The 20,032-nt window shown below is 42.3% G+C and overlaps 1 protein-coding gene across 1 annotated transcript in view; it reads right to left on the bottom strand.

The window, feature by feature from the left end:
• Positions 1–19,058, bottom strand: part of PAG1 (phosphoprotein membrane anchor with glycosphingolipid microdomains 1) — a 133,609-nt gene extending 114,551 nt beyond the window's left edge. The window contains exon 1 of the mRNA XM_044245396.1: positions 18,885–19,058. The gene's annotated coding sequence lies outside the window, so the exon portion shown is untranslated. The remainder of the gene's footprint in view (positions 1–18,884) is intronic.
• Positions 19,059–20,032: the final 974 nt, after the last annotated feature.

The following is a 20,032-nucleotide window of genomic DNA, read 5'->3' as shown; positions in this document are numbered from 1 at the left end:
AGCTGCCTGGGTCTGCTCTGTCAAAGTTGGTCTATGAATTCCCACCAGCCCTGGTTAAATTTCACCCCCTCAAGGGGGCTTGCCCCAACTGCCCAGTCATTCCTAATAACATAAATACATTTTACTTCTCTGCTCAGAACATAATACCTGCTGATCTTATCTCCTCCCACCAGAACATCAGAAGAGGTAGCTCGTTGGCTGCTCTATCCACTACCTATAACGGTGCCCAGCACACAGTAGGAACTCAGTGTATGCTGAATAGATGAACACGTTAATGAATAACTGGCCTGCACCAAGGCCAGCCTTGGCCAGGTTCTCACACTGGATGCGTGAGGCTGAATGAAAAGTTCCATTTCTTACCACACAATAGGATGACTGAGGAGCAGAATTTTCTTTGTGCAATATCCGTGGCTCAGAGGAAAGTCTTAAATGTAATTTATGTAAACTGACCCCATTATAGTAAAGAAAACTGGCATTTAAATCTTTTATATCTTCCTAGTTGTTTATGAAGTGAAGTGAGGCATTTTTTTCTTTTTCTTTTTTCCCCACACAACTGGATTTTCTACAAATTTCACATGGGATGTCCCTGAAAGAGTTAGTCGTGTATACTTTTCATGAATACAAAAATCACCTCACTTAAATTTTCCTACTTACTGAAAAAAATAAAATTACTGTCTTTAGAACAAAATATCCCTTAACAACAAAACAGGTTCAGACAGCATTATAAATCTATTCATGTTATAACCGTTCTCAGCCCCTTTAGAAACTGTGGAACAATGGAGCCCATCCAAAGGCTCTTGTGTGCTGCTCTCTGGAAAACGGACAGGCATTCTGACCACAGAAAGCCTAGAGAAGAGGCTTTTTAAAGAAGGCTATCCGGACGCATTTCTGTCCAACTTCTGAATTCCTTATTGTGTAAGGAAGGATTTCAGAGACCCACAGGTATATTAAAAATAAAAGGAAACTGTGAATAGATGGCAGTTCAATTTTAGTAGTGGTCTTCCCTTCTCCCACTAATTCAGAAAAAATTATATTCTCTACAATCGTTTCCCAGCAAAGACCGTGGCACCCATCTTTCTCACAAGGGAAAAAGCAAAGTGAAAACCTCCGCCTCGGAACTTTAATTGGGTCTCCTGTGTGTGTCTTTATGGCTGTGAGTTTCAAACTAACAACAAATGAGGGAGGAGGGCACGCGGCTTTGGTTTAGAGAGAGTGACAGAAAGGAAAAATGGAAATAGTGGGTCGCAAGGCAGGAGGCCATAGTTATGAAAGGAAAATAAGGCCCCTTGTGGCCAGCCTCATGAGGAGATAAGTGCACACTTCACCTCCAGTGGTTTCGGTCCTGCTGAGGGTACATGGCTGCCAGGGATTTACAGATGGGAAAGCAGTCCGAGGGGGAGAAGCTGCTACACTGGGCTGGGGTAGGTGGCACTCAGAGAAACCCATTCCCTCTGAGCTAAAACTGAAAGTACACAAAGGGACAAGGGAGTGTTGCCATTGTTTAATCTCTTCTCATCTTTGCAACTTCCCTCCTCCTCCTTCCACAGTGGCCTGTGACCCACAGCACCTGACAGGTGTCATGTCCTCTGAATGGGTGATTGTCCGTGATGGCTGCATTACTTGAGGTGGGGCTTCGGAGAGGAGGCGCCTGTCAAAAACCACCAAGGTTTGGGGCACCTGGGTGGCTCAGGCAGTTGACTTTTATCTCAGCTCAGGTCTGGATCTCAGGGTTGTGAGTTCAAGCCCGCACTGGGCTCCACCCTGGGTGTGGACCCCACTTTAAAAAACAAAACAAAACACCAAGGTCAAGGCCCCCTAGGGCCCGTGAATCAGAATTACTGGGGGAGGCTCTGGACATCACTAATAATGCTCTTATGTGGTCAATATGGTGAACCACTGCTCTAAAGGCAGCTAGACTGACAGAGGGAGAAAGACAAAGGTGAGACAGATCAGATGACCTGCCCCCAAAGAGGGGGAAAGCATCACCAGAACACAAATGGGGGGGTGTACGTAGGACAGGGGGGCGTCCCTTAGGAGGAAGGGAATGCAGCAGTGACAATGTGGGCTGTCGGCTCCTTTACAACAGGAAATGTGGTAATAAGAAGAAATGCTTGCAGACTCAGAAAGATGCTTGGCAAGAAAAGACAGGTGCAAAACCAAGGCGGGACAAGTTTAGCTCTTTGAAGTTGGGAGACAGGAGAGAAAATGATATGCGAGCACGCTGCAGCTGGAGTAAGAGGTGGGCATGAACCAAGACACCCAAGAATGAAACTGCAGATGGGAGAGGCGAGGAGCCCACTTCCACTACCAAGGGGCAATGATGCGACGTCTTTTCCTATTGATGGTTCACCTTCAGAGGAAATGTTGATATTACACTGAAGTGATGAAGAACTTCAAAAAAAAAGTAACAGTAGCAATGTAACCCCTACTATATGCTCCAGTTACTTTAGTCACTCAGCTGACTATTAGCTCACATTGATCTTCAGGAGCTTATTACTTGATGATGTTCTTGAGTTCCCAAAAGGCAAAACTCTTGGATGTCCCTAAAAACATGCAGTTTTCCCCCAAGGCTTGTATAATACTGCACTATGTTCTTTCCCCTAATTTACAGAAATTCGGTCACCCTTGGTGGTAAATGGGTCCCCCAACCTACAGTATGTCCTGCCTAAGTAATACTTCTATGCCTTCACACATACTCACGTGCAACAAGGGCAAATTTTACACACCGATTGAAAAATCCATTCACATTCATAGCCACTTAGGAATACCATGGAATATCAGTTAAACCCCGGTGTCATAGAGTTACAGTTTCCTGAGTACCACCACTGGAGTCTGGAAATTAATAAAGACATGAAATTTATGTGAATAAATATATGTGAAAAGAAACACATGTGAAAAGAAACTAACGAGGCTTGCTAAGTACCATTAAGCAAATTATATAAGATTATGCAGAATTTTTAAGAAACTGGAACAAGCCTGAAGTATCTCACTTTGTACTAGCATCTTACTTTTGATGTGAGAATGCACTAGATACCACATGTTGTATTCTTCATGTCTTTATCTCCTATCTCACTGCCCAGAGATTTTGGGATGGGTGTGAGGATTACTTAGCATGAGTCTGGGGCTACCTGGAGGGACAGCTGCCATTGTTCCTTTTGGACTTTTCTTGAAGGATATCATTTTGCAGTCAAATGCTCTACCACTGAGCTATACCCCCTTGAAGGATATCATTTTGACCTCACAAAACTAACTTCATCTTCTGGGCCCCTGGGCCCCAGGGGTTCTGGAGTAAATGAACATGGCTACAATCCAAGGCTATAACAGGGAGGCAAAACCACAAACCACAAGAGGATGTAGATCTGGCCGCCGTAACACATCTGTACCTGGCCTTCTTCCACCAAAATTGAACAGCTAACTTGGCATTTTATCAAATCTGATGAGAAGCTAATGATGTGAAAGCAAGACAAGTATACTCAGGGCTAAATGGTATGAAATGTGTATGTGGCAGGGGCGATGGGAGGCTGGGAGTAGATAAGAGGAAGGAGCAATTATTTGAGATGTAATATCCTGGGATATACCGCAAGTTCACAAACATTTATCCACAATTTTGAAATGCAAATTTTCTGAAAAAATTTCGGAAACTTTGTTCCATTGCTACCAAATGAATATACTCTAAAAACTGACCTGAGCTGACATCAAGTTTTTTGGTCATCTTCTGTCTTCTTAAATGTTAATATTATACACTTTGCAACAGAAATTACTGTTTCCAAAAAAGAAAAAAAAAAAAAAAAGAAAGAAAAGAAAAGAAAAGAGACTACTGTTTCCTGGGATCACGTGGGACTATTACATAACATACAGTATATAAACTGTATTACCTTTCTAAAAGCTGAATTCCGAAAGACATGTGTCCCCAAAAGGAGTGCTGTCCCCCTACACAACTCTCCAAACAGGGGAATTCTCTGGATTTAATCCTTTTGTAGTTTTCCCACAACATGAAGTATTCATCTGACCTCAGTCAGCTTATCAGTGATTTCAATGACATTATTTTAGTAGACAGATTCACAGGGAACAAAACTGGTCAAAGCTGAAAAACAGGCATACCATGGACTGTTTGATGTAGCACATATGCTGCATTAAACATACATGCTTATCTTCCGCTTTGCCACATTTTCCACCTGATTATTCTGAGAATTCTGATAACAAAGTACACTCAAACCTGCACTATAGCTGGGTGTGGCAACAATAAAAAGAAAAATATAAACATGATAACCTTCAAAAAGAAGACACAAAACTACATTTTTACTTGAAAAAAAATTATATCCCAAATGAAATGTCCAGAGATTTCCTAAAAGACAAATCTATAGAGAAAGAAAGTGAGAAAAGACCAAGAGACAGAAAGATCAGCAGTGGTTGCCTAGGGTTGGCCATGGGAATACAGTGACCACAAATGCACACAAGGGATCTTTTTGGGGTGATGGAAAAGTCCTAAACCTGGAATGTGATGGTAGTTCCATAATTCTCTACATTTGCTAAAGACCAGTTAGTTGCACACTTAAAACAGGAGATTTTCATGACATGTAAATTGCAACTGAATGAAGATGTTAAAAACTAATATCCTAAATTTCTAAAGTAACATTTTTTATGTCAATATCTCCTCTTCCTTCCTGATGTTTCAAATTAATACCAGTTGAAATGGAGAGAGAGAAAGGCAATAAAGGGAACCTATTCTTCATCAAGGGAAAAAGAGAAATTTTACCCATGAATGACTAATTCACATCTAGCCAGAGAACATAAATTTTTTCTGGATAGTCCTTTATATTTAGCAAATAAAATCAAAATTATTTTTTAACATGTCATATATTCCTCTAATTACAGCATACGTCACATTGAATAATAGTATTTTATTTGCCAGTCATCTTTAAAGAGAGTATAAACTCCTGAGGGCTGGGACAGATGTCGAGGTTTGCCCTGTTTTCAGGACCTCTTAAGTGCTCGATAAATGATTATATTGATTGCAACGATTTCTTTCTAAGGCCCATCTATCACATATTCATTTGCTTGAACAAAAGAATGCATATTAAACAGACATTCCCTACTTTCTAGATCAGGGTTTCTCCACTTCAGCACTATTGACATTTTGGGTCAGAGAATTTTTCCCTAAAGAGGGCTATTCTGTGCACTGCAGAATGGAGGAGGGCATTCCTGGTCTCAACCCACTTGTGCCAGTAACATCCCTCTCCCCGGTCATGACAACCCAAACTGTCTCCAGACATTGTCAGATGTCTCTCCACCCCCAGCTGAGAACCACAGCTCTCGCTAGAAAGAGACTGAGACAGATCAACCCACTAACGCGTTCACATTTCAACAACGCCTTTTGTGTTACCACTTTCTGCAGTGAGTGAGAACATCAAGAGAAAAAGCCTGTAACTAGGAAATAATGATTTTCTGACCACAGGTCTTGGCATATTATAGGGAGAAGAAAAGGAGAACATTCTTTTTATTCTTCCTGTAACTGTGGAGATGCGAGAGGCTTATTCTAATCCAAGGCTGACAATTTTCAGGATATGTGGAGCTGTGAAAATACATAAGAGAGGGGTCCAAATGCCAAGTGGCCCATGGCTATAAATGGTATAAAAGCATGTTCATCGGCAGCACTGGGCTGTTTATTATGAACTGCATCTAGGAGAACAATTTTGAAAATGCTATTGAATATTTATTAAAAGAAAAGATCTATAATAGTTCGGGTCCCAACATGCCACTATTAGCAAATCACCCAGTGGGAAAGGTTAAGAGCCATGGTGGCAAAAACCATTAAATTAAGTATTAAGTTTAACACTTTGTTATTTTATTTTTCTCAACAACCATAGTGTTTCATAATCTTGTTCCAACTATCCCGCACAAAGCCTGAAAAGCTGTTATCCATATTGCATGCTGCTTTTTTTTTTTTTTTAAGATTTTATTTATTTGAGAGAGAGAGAGAGAATGAAAGAGAGAAGGAGCACAGAGAGGGGCATAAGCAGAGAGCCTCACGTGGGGCTGGATCCCAGGACCCTGTGACCATGACCTGAGCCCAAGGCAGCCACTTAATCTACTGAGCCACCCACGTGCCCCCATACTGTATGCTTTTAATGAGACTCCAGAGTTTTTAGTTTTAATTCTATTTTGGAGATACTGAGCATTTCACATTGATGGTAAACTTTAAGACACAGATTTTAGGCAAAGTGACTATTACATAATGAAGCAAAGGAAAAAATATTCTTAGTATCATCTAAATACATTTAAATATTTACGGAGATTCATATTATTTTACTTGAAAGCATCTTTGTTATTTAGAAAAATAAAGGTGTACACTTCTGACCTCAACACCGAAAATTTGGCACTACATATGACACTATTCTAGTTTTCAACCACTTCTGCATTTATCAATCTGTTATATATAAGAAAAAGCTACAGGAGACAGTTTCATGTCAATTCCTAATATCTGAAAAGGAAGTGCATCTTTAAAATTCTATTTGTAAAAATGTTTACATTTTTCTCTCTGTGTCTATTGGTATATGCAAGCAGGTTTAGGACTTTGAATATTAAACATGTAATTCCTAAATCCACTAAGAGAAAGAATATACACGATATGCAAAACCACTCTATTCAATCAAGCCCTAACTATACACATAATTATGGTATTCAAATTAGATTATTAATTTAGACATGCTCTATCATGTCAAGTATACACTTGCATAAAAATCTCTGAACAAAATTCAGTAGGAAATAAAAAGTGGTAAAGAAAATTCAGTTATTCTTTTTAGCAAATGAAAACTCCTGGTACAGAATGTTAAAATGTATACTCATGGGAAGATTAGCAGGAAATGCAGCTTAATTTTTTATCTAGGTGGTGGGTAATAAATACAGTACTGTCAAATTACCTCAATAGAATACTAACTCCAAGCCCTGGATTATCATATTTGCATTTGGATGAAATTGGGACACATGAGGCATGAAATGGCCAAATTAATTTCATTTTACTTCATTTGTGTTTCCTCACATATTATTATGACTCTAAAATGCAATAAAATCGTATATAAAATACCATATTACTTATATTATCTAAATTTTCATATGCCTCTACTGTACCAATTACACTGCACTAAGGCCACTATAATACGCCAAGTGTAATAGTAATTACTAGAATTAAGACAGGTGCCTACCATTTTCATAAGACTTTTTAAAATATAGGGTATCTGGGTGGCTCAGTGGGTTAAGCCGCTGCCTTCAGCTCGGGTCATGATCTCAGGGTCCTGGGATTGAATCCCGCATCGGGCTCTCTGCTCAGCAGGAGTCTGCTTTCCTCTATCTCTCTCTCTCTGCCTGCCTCTCCGTCTACTTGTGATGTCTCTCTGTCAAATAAATAAATAAAATCTTTAAAAAAAAAAGACTTTTTAAAATATATAAATGTACTATATTTTAAAAAACCAGCACCAGTCACAAGAGATCAATGCACCAAATGTCACAAAACATAAGCCCCTTTAGATTCTACTTTTCCTACTGAAGCTAACATGTAAAATTGGTACCGTGAAGCTTGAAATTGAGATTTAAGGATAAGCACTGGTACCTGCATTTTGCTACTTGCTAGAAATTGCTTTCATCTGGAAACTGCCATTTAGCAAGGTTCATAGTTTTTTTTGTAAAATAAAAAAAAATACAGCACCATAAACTTTACAAACTGTCATAAAATTCCATGTTCTTATGAGTCTAACATTCCTGTGTCTTAATAGCTAATAATTGATTTAAAGTAGCAAAACTAGGTAAATCATAATTTTAGAATACCAGGAGCTAAAAAAGAAGCTGTAAAACTAAAATAAACCCTGCATCATTTTACACAGCTCACATGCAAAATGCTCAAGACAAATGTTTTATTCCTTTGGCATTAAACGGATAACGTGACAGCTGCTTTGGCGAGATAAAGCAAGCTACGTCATTTAATGTATTTGGAATATACAAGAATAATATTAGAAGGGAAAACCAATAGCTTAAACTAATTTGGTTAATTTTTATTTCACATGCACACACACATGTACACACAGAATTCCCCACCTACAACAGCCATTGCAACAACTGAACTGAATTTGTTGCAACAACAAATTTACACTGCCTCACAAGTACCATAATTTTGCAGTTTAAAATATTCACCATTATATTTTATAACTCAGAGGCTTTTTTTTATATATTTTATAACTCAGAGGCTTTTTTTTTTAAGCTTCTAAGATAAGGAAAGAGAAAGACGCTCATTTTGTGAAGAAAGATCCCCCCCCACCCCGTCTAACTTAATTACATATATTTGCATAAATAACCTGTGGTCCATCAAATACAGACTAGCCAACACAGTTTCTATTATTGTTGCCTTGAGCAGACTAATAAAAACAATCTCTGAAATGTTCTACCTGCTAATCCTCCTTTAGTAGCTTTTCACGAAGACAGAGGCAACATGATGAGTGGCAAGAACATGGAATCGAGGTCAGAAGGCTTCAGGTTGGGTCCTGGGAGCTGAGCCATTTATGAGCTGTGTTATCTCCGCCCAGTTTTCCCAACCCTGAATCTTAGTTCTTTCATCTCTATAATTGGAGTAATTCTGTCTTTAGGTCAAAATTAAAGCCAAAAAGGCTGAGGACTAACATGTATGATATAAACAAAAATACCTGGTCATGATTTCCATCATCCCCAAACACTTTAATTGGTCTATAACAAGGCCTGTTTTTTTTTTTTTTTTAAAGATTTTATTTATTCATTTGACAGAGATCACAACTAGGCAGAGAAGCAGGCAGAGAGAGAAGAGGAAGCAGGCTCCCTGCTGAGCAGAGAGCCAGATGCAGGGCTCGATCCCAGGACCCTGGGATCATGACTTGAGACGAAAGCAGAGGCCTTAACCCACTGAACCACCCAGGCGCCCCAACAAGTCCTGTTTTGATGGCAAGTGAAAATTACAGGAAACTATACTCAACTATGTCTCAAATACACCAGTGAGCCCAAAGATTCATTTATAACTATAAAAGGATTTGTTCAAAGGTCCAAACCCTCTTAAGATGCTATGACCACGATAAAAGCTCAGTTTCCTTAAACTGCCAAATAATACACCATTTATCACTTTTCCCCCCAGCGTGCCCATTCATGGATACAATGAGACATGTCTGTTAGAAGAAGCGAGCACTTTATCCACCGAGAAAGTCACTCTTTTATCCTTCCCACTTTCCCAAGTGCCCATGACCTGTGGCCAGTGAAGGAGATAAATGAGTGGAAAAGAAAAATAAGAAATGGCAACTCAATCCGCCATGCAGCTTCAGACCCAGGATCATGTTTTTTCATGATTTTATTTCTTTTTTCTTTACCCTTATCCACTGCACCCACCTCCCAGATGCAGGAATTCATGTTTATTGACAGAACAGAAAGCTGCCTGAGGAACAGCCACTGTCATGTGTGTAGACACAAGCAAGTTAACAGGCAGACCCATCCCTCTGCTTGCTGCTTTCTTCTATTTCATTCCTTTTGTTACCATCAAGCCCCTCATTTTGCTTTGCCTCTGGTTTCTGCCATCCAGGCACTTGTCAAAAACTTCCCTCACTGAATCTCACTAGCCCATCTCCTTTGCTTCCACCTGCAGTCTTGACCATAATCTTTTTTTTTTGTTTTCCCACTCCACGTGTTCTCCCAGGCAGATCACCACCTCCACAACAACGTGAAACACACAGAAGGCTTGTAAGCTTTTATTTTCAGCTCAGCCTCTGCCCTGAATTCTAGAACCACAGCTGGTACAACAGACCATTGACTCTCAAGCCCTGGAGGAGCCTCTGGTGCCTCATGTCACATAACTTTGCCAACAAACTTGTCAGCTTGCCTTGCAGACTGCACAACCCTCTGTATTCACGATCAGGACCAATGCCACCTCTTTCCATTCAGGCACCCAAGCCAGAGATCTGGAAGTCATCCTTAAAGTCACCATCCCCTCCCTGCTTCTCCCCTCCTCCTCCTTTCCCCACTCTTACCTGTCCAAGTTCAGACCTTAAACCTGCACTAGGATTCATTCAACAGTTTGTTGTTGTTCATAGGGCTTCTGTGTCTGCCCCCACCCCACACCCCCATTCTCTACAAAACACCCAGAGTACTCATTCTAAAAGAACCCCCAAAAGTACGCAAATTCATCTGGACCAAGCATGGTCCACAAGACACTTCCTAAAGTGGCCCCAGCCTCCACTGTCCATCTCTGACCTCGTCCACAGCCCTTGATGTGCACCAGCCTATGGGGACAACCAGCTGTCTTACAGACATGCCACCTGCCCTGTTCAGTACTTGCACTGCACTGTTCTCTCTGGGCCCTCTGCTCAGAATGATTTCTGTCAGCCCACTCCCATCCTCAGCTGCCTGGCCTCCTCTGACTCACCGGCCAGACTCAGGTTCAGCCCTACACTTCCGAAGGGAAAGTCATCCCCTTGGAGCAGGTACCCCGACAGAGCCCAGCATCTTTTGTGCACTGCTTACAACTGCATCTTTTTCCCTTCGTTCTGCTGAGATTCTGGAAGGCAGCGCAAGGATTCCTCTGTTTGAGGTTTCAACATCCAACAACACGCCTGGTATCCTATCAATACATATCTGCTAAATGCATAAATGAGTAAATATCATTCCAACTCAATCTGACTCAAACAGGGCCAAGCTGTTAGTGATTGATTGCATGTGAATTACAGGTTCACAGCTCTCCTTAGAAGGTGTCAGGGGGAAAAGAGTAAGGCCACAGTGGTTGCAACTCCCCAGTGCTGAGTGCAGAGGTTGCAGTATTCTTGTACACAACTGTGTTACAGCTTGGCTTTTTCTAATTAAAAAAAAAAAAAAAAAAATCAGGGGCGCCTGGGTGGCTCAGTGGGTTAAGCCTCCGCCTTCAGCTCAGGTCATGATCCCAGGGTCCTAGGATCGAGCCCCACATCAGGCTCTCTGCTCAATAGGAAGTCTGCTTCTCTCTCTCTCTCTCTCTCTCTCTCTCTCTGTGCCTGCCTGTCTGCCTACTTGTGATCTCTGTCTGTCAAATAAATAAATAAAAATCTTTAAAAAAAAATAAAACAAACAAACAAATAAATAAATAAAATCACTGTGTTATGTTGTTTTATTGTCTCTAACTTATTTTTTTTCAATTTATTTATTTTCAGAAAAACAGTATTCATTATTTTTTCACCACACCCAGTGCTCCATGCAAGCCGTGCCCTCTATAATACCCACCACCTGGTACCCCAACCTCCCACCCGCCCCCGCCACTTCAAACCCCTCAGACTGTTTTTCAGAGTCCATAGTCTCTCATAGTTCACCTCCCCTTCCAATTTACCCAAATTCCCTACTCCTCTCTAACGCCCCTTGTCCTCCATGCTATTGGTTATGCTCCACAAATAAGTGAAACCATATGATAATTGACTCTCTCTGCTTGACTTATTTCATTCAGCATAATCTCTTCCAGTCCCGTCCATGTTGCTACAAAAGTTGGGTATTCGTCCTTTCTGATGGAGGCATAATACTCCATAGTGTATATGGACCACATCTTCCTTATCCATTCATCTGTTGAAGGGCATCTTGGTTCTTTCCATAGTTTGGCGACTGTGGCCATTGCTGCTATAAACATTGGGGTACAGATGGCCCTTCTTTTCACGACATCTGTATCTTTGGGGTAAATACCCAGGAGTGCAATTGCAGGGTCGTAGGGAAGCTCTATTTTTAATTTCTTGAGGAATCTCCACACTGTTCTCCAAAGAGGCTGCACCAACTTGCATTCCCACCAACAGTGTAAGAGGGTTCCCCTTTCTCCACATCCTCTCCAACACATGTTGTTTCCTGTTTTGTTAATTTTGGCCATTCTAACTGGTGTAAGGTGATATCTCAATGTGGTTTTAATTTGAATCTCCCTGAGGGCTAATGATGATGAGCATTTTTTCATGTGTCTGATAGCCATTTGTATGTCTTGATTGGAGAAGTGTCTGTTCATATCTTCTGCCCATTTTTTGATGTGTTTGTCTGTTTCGTGTGGATTGAGTTTGTGTAGAAGAATGAAACTCGACCATTCTCTTACACCGTACACAAAGATCAACTCAAAATGGATAAAAGACCTCAACGTGAGACAGGAATCTATCAGAATCTTAGAGGAGAACATAGGCAGTAATCTCTTTGATATCAGCCACAGCAACTTCTTTCAAGATACGTCTCCAAAGGCAAAGGAAACAAAAGCGAAAATAAACTTCTGGGACTTCATCAAAATCAAAAGCTTCTGCACAGCAAAGGAAACGGTCAAAAAAACAAAGAGGCAACCCACGGAATGGGAGAAGATATTTGCAAATGATAGTACAGACAAAAGGTTGATATATTGTCTCTAACTTATAACATGAGCTGCCTCAACATGAAAGTTTCCCAATAGCTTCAGAGTGTTCAACCATAATGGGAATGAGAGAGGAATGGGTACAGTCAGGGAGGTGAAGGGCCAGACTGAGCAGAAGCAACAGTAATGATCCTGTCACAAATGCAGTGAGACCAGATGCCCAAAGACTTGCCTGATTACGCTTCATCAAAGAGAGAGTATCCACAGAAAAGCTTACATATGCAACACTAGGAGCCCTGTGAAGACTAGAATGTCTCACACCTTTTGGTACTTTTACAAAATTAACTGAAGCTGATTACTTGCAAATGAATACAGGATATGGTGTGTAGATATTGGGTCCTATGAAATCATAGAGAAGATATAAAGCTGTTGCTGATCAACTGCAAAAACATTTTTTTAACTTGCCTACTCCATAAGGTTCATAAGGTTTCTAGTGCTCTGTATTTTAAGTAAAGACTCTCCAGTCAAGCCAAATTTCCCTCTCCTTTGCAATAGTGTCTCTATTTAGAAAATTGAATTTTTCCTAAGTTTTGAGTCACTCACAGGTTTGAAAATTGTACAGTTGTATAAAATTAAGGAGGGGGAGTAGATGAAACATCAACACAATATGCCAAAATGTTATAACAACATAAAATAATAACTCAAAACCCAAGGAATATGAAGAACTTATTGAAGAAATGCTGGCTCCAATGTGAAATCAAGAGAAACATGGGGGAAGGGAGGCTCTGAGGAAGGGTTTTAAAAATATTACAAGTTGGCCATAAATTCTGTCTTTGTACTGTGTATTTGTACTGGAATTAGACTACAATACAGGCATAGAAGATGTGATGCAATGTTACTATTCTGAGACAACACACTTGACCCATACTTGTTGGACTTATGTATTCACTGAATTTACAAACCATAGTCTCATTGGGAATAGCATATGACACTGTTGTAGTAATCTACATTACTGATACTTTTTTTTTTTTAATTTATTTGACAGAGAGAGATCACAAGTAGGCAGAGAGGCAGGCAGAGAAGCAGGCAGAGGGAGAGGAGGAAGCAGGCTCCCTGCTGAGCAGAGAGCCCCATGTGGGGCTCCATCCCAGGATCCTGGAATCATGACCTGAGCCGAAAGCAGAGGCTTAACCCACTGAGCCACCCAGGTGCCCCCTAATACTTTTTAATAAACATTTACTTTTTAATCTCCAGAGGAAATCTCAGGGGTCTATACTTCCCCTTTCTTTAATGAGAGGGACACAAAGTATGTGACCCAAACACAAAGTTAACAGACCTCTCCATTGGGTCCCATTATCAGTCGAAGGCTTTCCACTTCCTATTGCACAAGGCTAACATGTGGTTTTTCTTTTCTGAGTTTGATGTAGGAACTAGGCTTTAGTTCTTTCTCCACAAAGACATGGAGATGACACTATGTAGTCAATGCCAGATGCTGGCTATGGGTGAGAAGGTGGGCAATGGGCTTCCCTCACATCTCTTTAGCTCTCTTCCGGTGTTATTGTGGGAACCAAGACAGATAGTACAGGATTATTTTGAGAAGCACAATATAGGACACCTAGGCAGCATAGCCGAATGATCATGAAGGCTCCAAAATTAGATGCAGAATGTACTGCATGGAACCCAGGCCTTGTCAGATAGCTGTGGATTCCATTCTTGGCTCCAAAACTTAATAAAGTGACCCTAGTCAGGTGTCCTGACCTTTCTAGGCCTCAGTTTCCACTTTTGAAAAACAGAATAATAAAGTAACTACCACATAAGTTTGCCATGAGGATTAAATACTGTAGGTAAACTTCTTAGCATGGCAGCTAGCACATGGTAAGTGCTGTGTGTTAACTATTCTCCCCAGTTCTTATCTAGAAGGCACGACCAATAAGGACTAGAAAGGTGGCAGATAAAAAATTCTCAGAGCTGTCTCCCCCTACCTCTGCCCCTTGTCCTCAAATTCAGCCATGCCCCAGCCTTGAGGGACTGTCTCTGTCACGATGAATACGAACTGCCTGCTCGTATAACCAGAAGCATGTGTAACTTCCCAACACATCTCTCACGGATGTATGAAGCAAGAGGTCTAGAAACAGAATCAGCTCCCAACTCCCCAAGCCAGAAGTAAACATAATTCAAAAGAGTAGATATGACTAAGGAGAGTAAATGATCTTCATTCACTTTATCCATATTAAAATTACCTGTTTCCTGTACATATATTTTCTGACAGCAGGAAAAAGCCGATGTCCGAGAAGTTATTTGGGAAAACAGAGGTGACCACAGATAAGCCGTTAAATAGTTCACACAGATGAGAAATAAAACAGAGCTATGTAAATTCTAAAGAAGTAGTTAAAACTAAATTATGGACCCAGCTTAAGTCACGGAAGTGACCAAGGAAGACTTCAATTATACAATAACCCAGAACGAAGGAGCATTTGAAATGTAAATATTGATTGAGTAGAAGGGAATATCTGTACTCTGACAAAGAGGGTTAAAATTGAAGTAGAGGCTATTTCAAAGATGTGAAGGGGCTGTTGATCGCAAGGGTTCTCTTTTTGGTGCATGGTATCTGTGGAATTGTGTCCCCAGGCAAAATGAGGCACTCTCCTGAAAGCTCATTCCCAGAAAGTTTTTTTTAAACTGACAAGTAACGGACATAGAAAACTCTACCAGTTGCAGGTATACAACTTAATGATCTGGTATATATGTACATATTGCAAAATAATCTCAGTAAGACTAGATAGCATCTGCTACCACACAGTTACAACTTGTAATGAGAACTTCCGAAATTTACTCTCTTAGCAACTATCAAATATGCAATATGGTATTATTAACTATAGTCACCATGCTGTACAGAGAGTCTTGATTTCAAAAAAAAGAAAGCCAACTTAGAACATGTGTCTCCAAGTACTATCGGCGGTAGAATAGGTAGAATACGTTCACTAGGAAGATACACCAGTCTACAGTCAAGCTGTCTATTGCTTATGTGCCTTATAGAACAATTAGATTTTAACATCTAGAAATCAGAATAAATATTTTCCAGAGTCAGAACACTATGTAGTATCTGGATGATAACCTAAGAAAGCTACACACACACACACACACACACACACACAAACACACACACGGCCTCTCAATCATTCTCAACCTCTGAAGTCAGGTGAGAAGTTCAGCAGGCTATGGACCAGACTTTTAACAAAGTACTGCTCACAAAGGACCCCGGGAACTGCTTCGCTTGACACTGGCATTAAGGCCTAGAAGAAGCATGCTTAGTTAATGTAAAGTATAAATGATTTCCATTTCTGAATATACGGTAAAATGTGCAGGAAAGTATAAGGGCTCTCTCTTGCTCTCTCTGCCCCACGGCTGTTCTCTAGCAAGGACTGAATTCATGCTGAGGTATGATGCTCTTTGTGGATGGATGACAGCTGCCTGGGCTGCTTTGCCAGGCTGTGTGGATCATTGCAGCCACATCTGCAGGCAGAAACAAACCAGAGAGCACCGTCCTCCAGTGTGAACTGTCACATACCATTTTTTCCCCAATAATTCTCTGACTATATGAATGGGGAAGTAAGAAGCAATGGAATCCACCTGAAAGCGAAGGAGAAAACACACTTCACCTGCTGGCACATCTACCATGTGCTATGCTAAGCAAGTTATTTAATAATAATTATGGTAATAATAATAACTCCCAATCTTGGAGAACTATGTTGTGAGTGCTGTTAAACACTTTGCATACTTTAATGCTTAACTTGAATTTCCTCATGCGTAAATTGAAGATAATAATGCACCTATTTTATTATTATGAGGATTAAAGGAGAATAGATGGAAAAAGCAAGATCAAAAGGAAGTTAAGGCGGCAAGGTCAAAAAGAACAGGATTTGAAATAAACAGACATAAGTTAAAATCCCAACGCTGGTTTGATCTCACTGAGCTTCAGTTTCCTCATCTCCCAAGTGGAGACGAAAGCACCCACCTCAGTGAGGAGGGAGACAGTAAATTAAACACCAGCTGCATCACTAGAAAGTGTTCAATAAATGTTTATATCCTCTCTCCTGTTATACCTGTGACCTGCTTCCATTAACCTCCATCAGCAGCTATTCAGTCCCTGGTATCCAAAGATGTGTTTCCTATCATAGCAATGATAATTTTTTAAAAAAGATTTTATCTATTATTTGAAAGGAAGAGCGAGTAAGAGAGAGCGTGAGAGGGAAGAAGATCAGAGGGAGGAGACTCCCAGCAGAGCTGGGAGCTAGATGTGGGACTGGATCCTGGGACTCTGGGATCATGACCCAAGCTGAAGGCAGTCGCCCAACCAACTGAGCCACCCAGGTGCCCAGCAATGATAATTTTATCAGCTTAATAATGCCAGACACTGGTGGGGTGCCTGGGTGGCTCAGTGCGTTAAAGCCTCTGCCTTTGGCTCAGGTCATGATCCCAGAGTTCTGGGATCAAGCCCCGCATTGGGCTCTCTTCTCTGCTTGGTGGGGAGCCTGCTTTCCTTCCCCCACCTCCCTCCCTGCCTCTCTGCCTGCTTGTGATCTCTCTTGAATAAATAAATGAAATCTTTAAAAAAAAATAATGCCAGACACTGGCTCAATGGCTTTACATCTATGAACTCATTTAATCCTCATCATAATCCCCTAAAGTAGGTACTGCTGTTATCCCCAGTTTACAGGTGAAGGTACTGAGACACAGAGTTTAGGTAACTTGCCCAGATTCAAGTGGTAGGAGAGCCAAGAGCTCAGCTGCCTAGTCTACCCTCTTTACCACAGTGCAACAGTGCTGATAGGGGTGAGTCTGTTTCAGAGTCCATGCTGGGATATGTTCTCTTCTAGACATAAGCAACGGATGCTCTCACAAAACACAATGTGTTGCCTAACTTTTCAACTTCTGAAATAACTATTTTTATATTTTCCTAGGATTCTTTAAAAACCTATGGTATGTTTTTAAATGTGGTGCCTATAACTAGCTCATCTTGTTTCATGTGCTAGAATACCATAAATAAAAGCACTTCTCTTTCTAAAGACTGCCTAGATAAATCTTACATTATAACACACCCCTGAGTTTTGGTTGAAACATTTATTACAAGTCCAAATTTAAATATATATATATGTATAAGTGTGTTTATATATGTATATGTATTATATATACATATATTTATATATAAAGTCTTAATGCTGTTTTGTTAAACTAATGACTTTGATATCAAATAATCTGAAAATTCTCCTTGCTTCTAATGTTCGGTCTTAACAGTAATAGCGGTACTATATGTAATTCAAAGTATTCCTTTTACAAATTTAACTGACTCAAATATTAAACATCAATGATGATAATCTATTGCTCTACTTAAAAGGAATCTCTAGGGGATGGATGAAAAAGAAAGGTTGTAGAATTCTATCCTTCAAAGTAGAACAGGATAGCTACCTATAAATCGTACCCTTTATTTATTAAGATAATTAAGCCCATCAGCACACTTAACTTTCAGACTCAACAAATGTCTGGGATGAACAATTTCCACTTTTTCTACAACAAAGGGGATGTGTTCAAAAAGGGCCCTCTGCAAGCTCTCTGCACAATGCATGCTATTTTAAAACATGATTTATGTGTCTAATTCCTGGAGCTGCCTTGAAAAATACACTGGGTTTTTCCTCGCATGCTACCTATTAGGAGAAGACACTCCAATTTGAAGAGTGCACTCTGTTTCACACTACAGAACGCTATATCATGTCAGCATTTTCATTAAATACTGTTCAAGCTGGACCTTAAACAAATGGAACGGAGAGCCACAGCTGCAGCCACTGCAGAGACACAGTTATCCCGCCGGGAGGCTTATATAAGAGGTGCAGGACAGGCAGGGTGAAACCCAAGTGCCATCATCAGAATCCTATTTCTTTGAGACTTGCCCACATTCTTGAAATGTATGAAATCACATACAATGAACGCATTTCTCATTTTATTTGCCTTATGGCACAAAACGCTGTATTGACTTACAAGTTGTTTTCTCCCCAAAGGACTGGACTCCAATTAAGGAAACGCTGGCAACTTCTGCCTAGGGGAAGAGTCAAGTGGGATGCGCGGGAAGCTGGAAGGGCTGGGAGGGAATGACTTAGCTCCCACCTCCAAAGACCTATCGCATCCAGTTATATTACAGGAGTCACTCCCCGCAGGACTTAGGATAGAGGTAACAACACCCTGCACGCACCCTCCACTGCCAAACACACACCGTCAAGGAGCTCGCAACTTGCAATCAGCAGCAGGCGAAATGCCCTCGCAGCACCTGTCCTCTCACAGCACGTTTCCAACTGGCACGTTCGTCAGAGGCTGCTGCCAGCCCGCCCTGGATTGCCTCTCCCCGCGTGCCGGGTCTGCTTCTTCGCACCCTGAACTCCTCGAGACGGAGCCCCGCTCCTAACAAGAGGGGCCGCTCCAGCTTCCCCCACGAAGATACTAAAAACGCACCTCCCCTTTCCATGGCCCCCTCCAACTTCAGAAACTACAGTCAACTCACCGGGACGCAGGAGACAGGGAGCCTTCCGAGGGGATCTCGCTCCGCGGCGCTCAACCTCGCTGGCCCCGCACTGTCGGGGCGACGGCGGGTGCCAGGCTAGGCGCTGTCGCTCCGCACCAGCCGCCTCACTCCGCCGTGCCCAGAGCCCGGCACTCGCCAGGGCGCACGGCCCGCCGGCGGCGGCCGCAGCGGCGACCGAGGCTGCACCCGGCCGCGCGGACCGAGAGCTGCAGACGCCACCGACCCCGGAGTGCGGCGCTCCTAGCCCCCGGTGCGTGTCTGCGGCTCCGAGGGAATGGCGACTCAGCGAGGAACGCCGCAAGGGACAAGCCGAAGCGCTGTTACCCGCAGAGCCTCCAGCCCGCTCCCAGGCGGTCGGTCACATCGCCGGCGCGCCGGCGGGGGAGCTAGCGGGCGGGCACCGCAGTCCGCACTCGCCGCCGCGCCGCGGAGAATGACAAGCGCCGAGGCGGAGCAGCCGTGCGGGGCGCGGGGCGCGAATGCGCATGATCCCGGCCCGCTGCGGCACGTCACGGGGGAGGGAGGGGAGCTGGGCGGGGCCGGGGTGGGGGGCCCCCGGGGCGCACTCGGGCGCGGCGCCCTGCTCCCTCGCGGGAAGGTGCAGGAAGTCTCCCGCCTCGGGTTTTCTGGACCTAAAAGCTGCGTATTTGAACTTGTCTCCAGAGCCCATTGTCCCTTAAAAACCACTGTTTACTCTAAGCGGTCTTTAGGGCGCTGGGCAAGCCCAGGAAAGCCAGTATAACTCAGGTTATAGCTTAAGCGTAGAGGACTGCGATTTAGGGGACAATGGTCCTCTACCTGGCTGTACATTAAAATAACTTGGGAAGCTTTTAAGAGCCCTTTGCCCTGACCGCACCTCCGGAATCAGGACTCCGTACAGGACAATCCCTGGGCGAGGCGCAGGTATCAGTTGGTTGTAAAGCTTTCCAGATGATACCGACGCACCGCAGAGGTTTTCAAACCCTAATGTGTGTGTCAGAATCTTCTGAGGATTTTGTTAAAATGCAGGTTTCTGATTCAATAGGCCTAGGCGCCAAGGGAAGATTCGTCATTTCTAACGAGATCCCAGATGATGCGGGTGCTACGTGAGACCAGACCATCTTATCCTTACTACTCCAAGTGTAGTA

This window comes from Neovison vison, chromosome 4, assembly GCF_020171115.1.
Source record: "Neovison vison isolate M4711 chromosome 4, ASM_NN_V1, whole genome shotgun sequence".
NCBI classification, from domain to species: domain Eukaryota; kingdom Metazoa; phylum Chordata; class Mammalia; order Carnivora; family Mustelidae; genus Neogale; species Neogale vison.
This window is presented reverse-complemented; position numbering and strand designations above follow the sequence as displayed.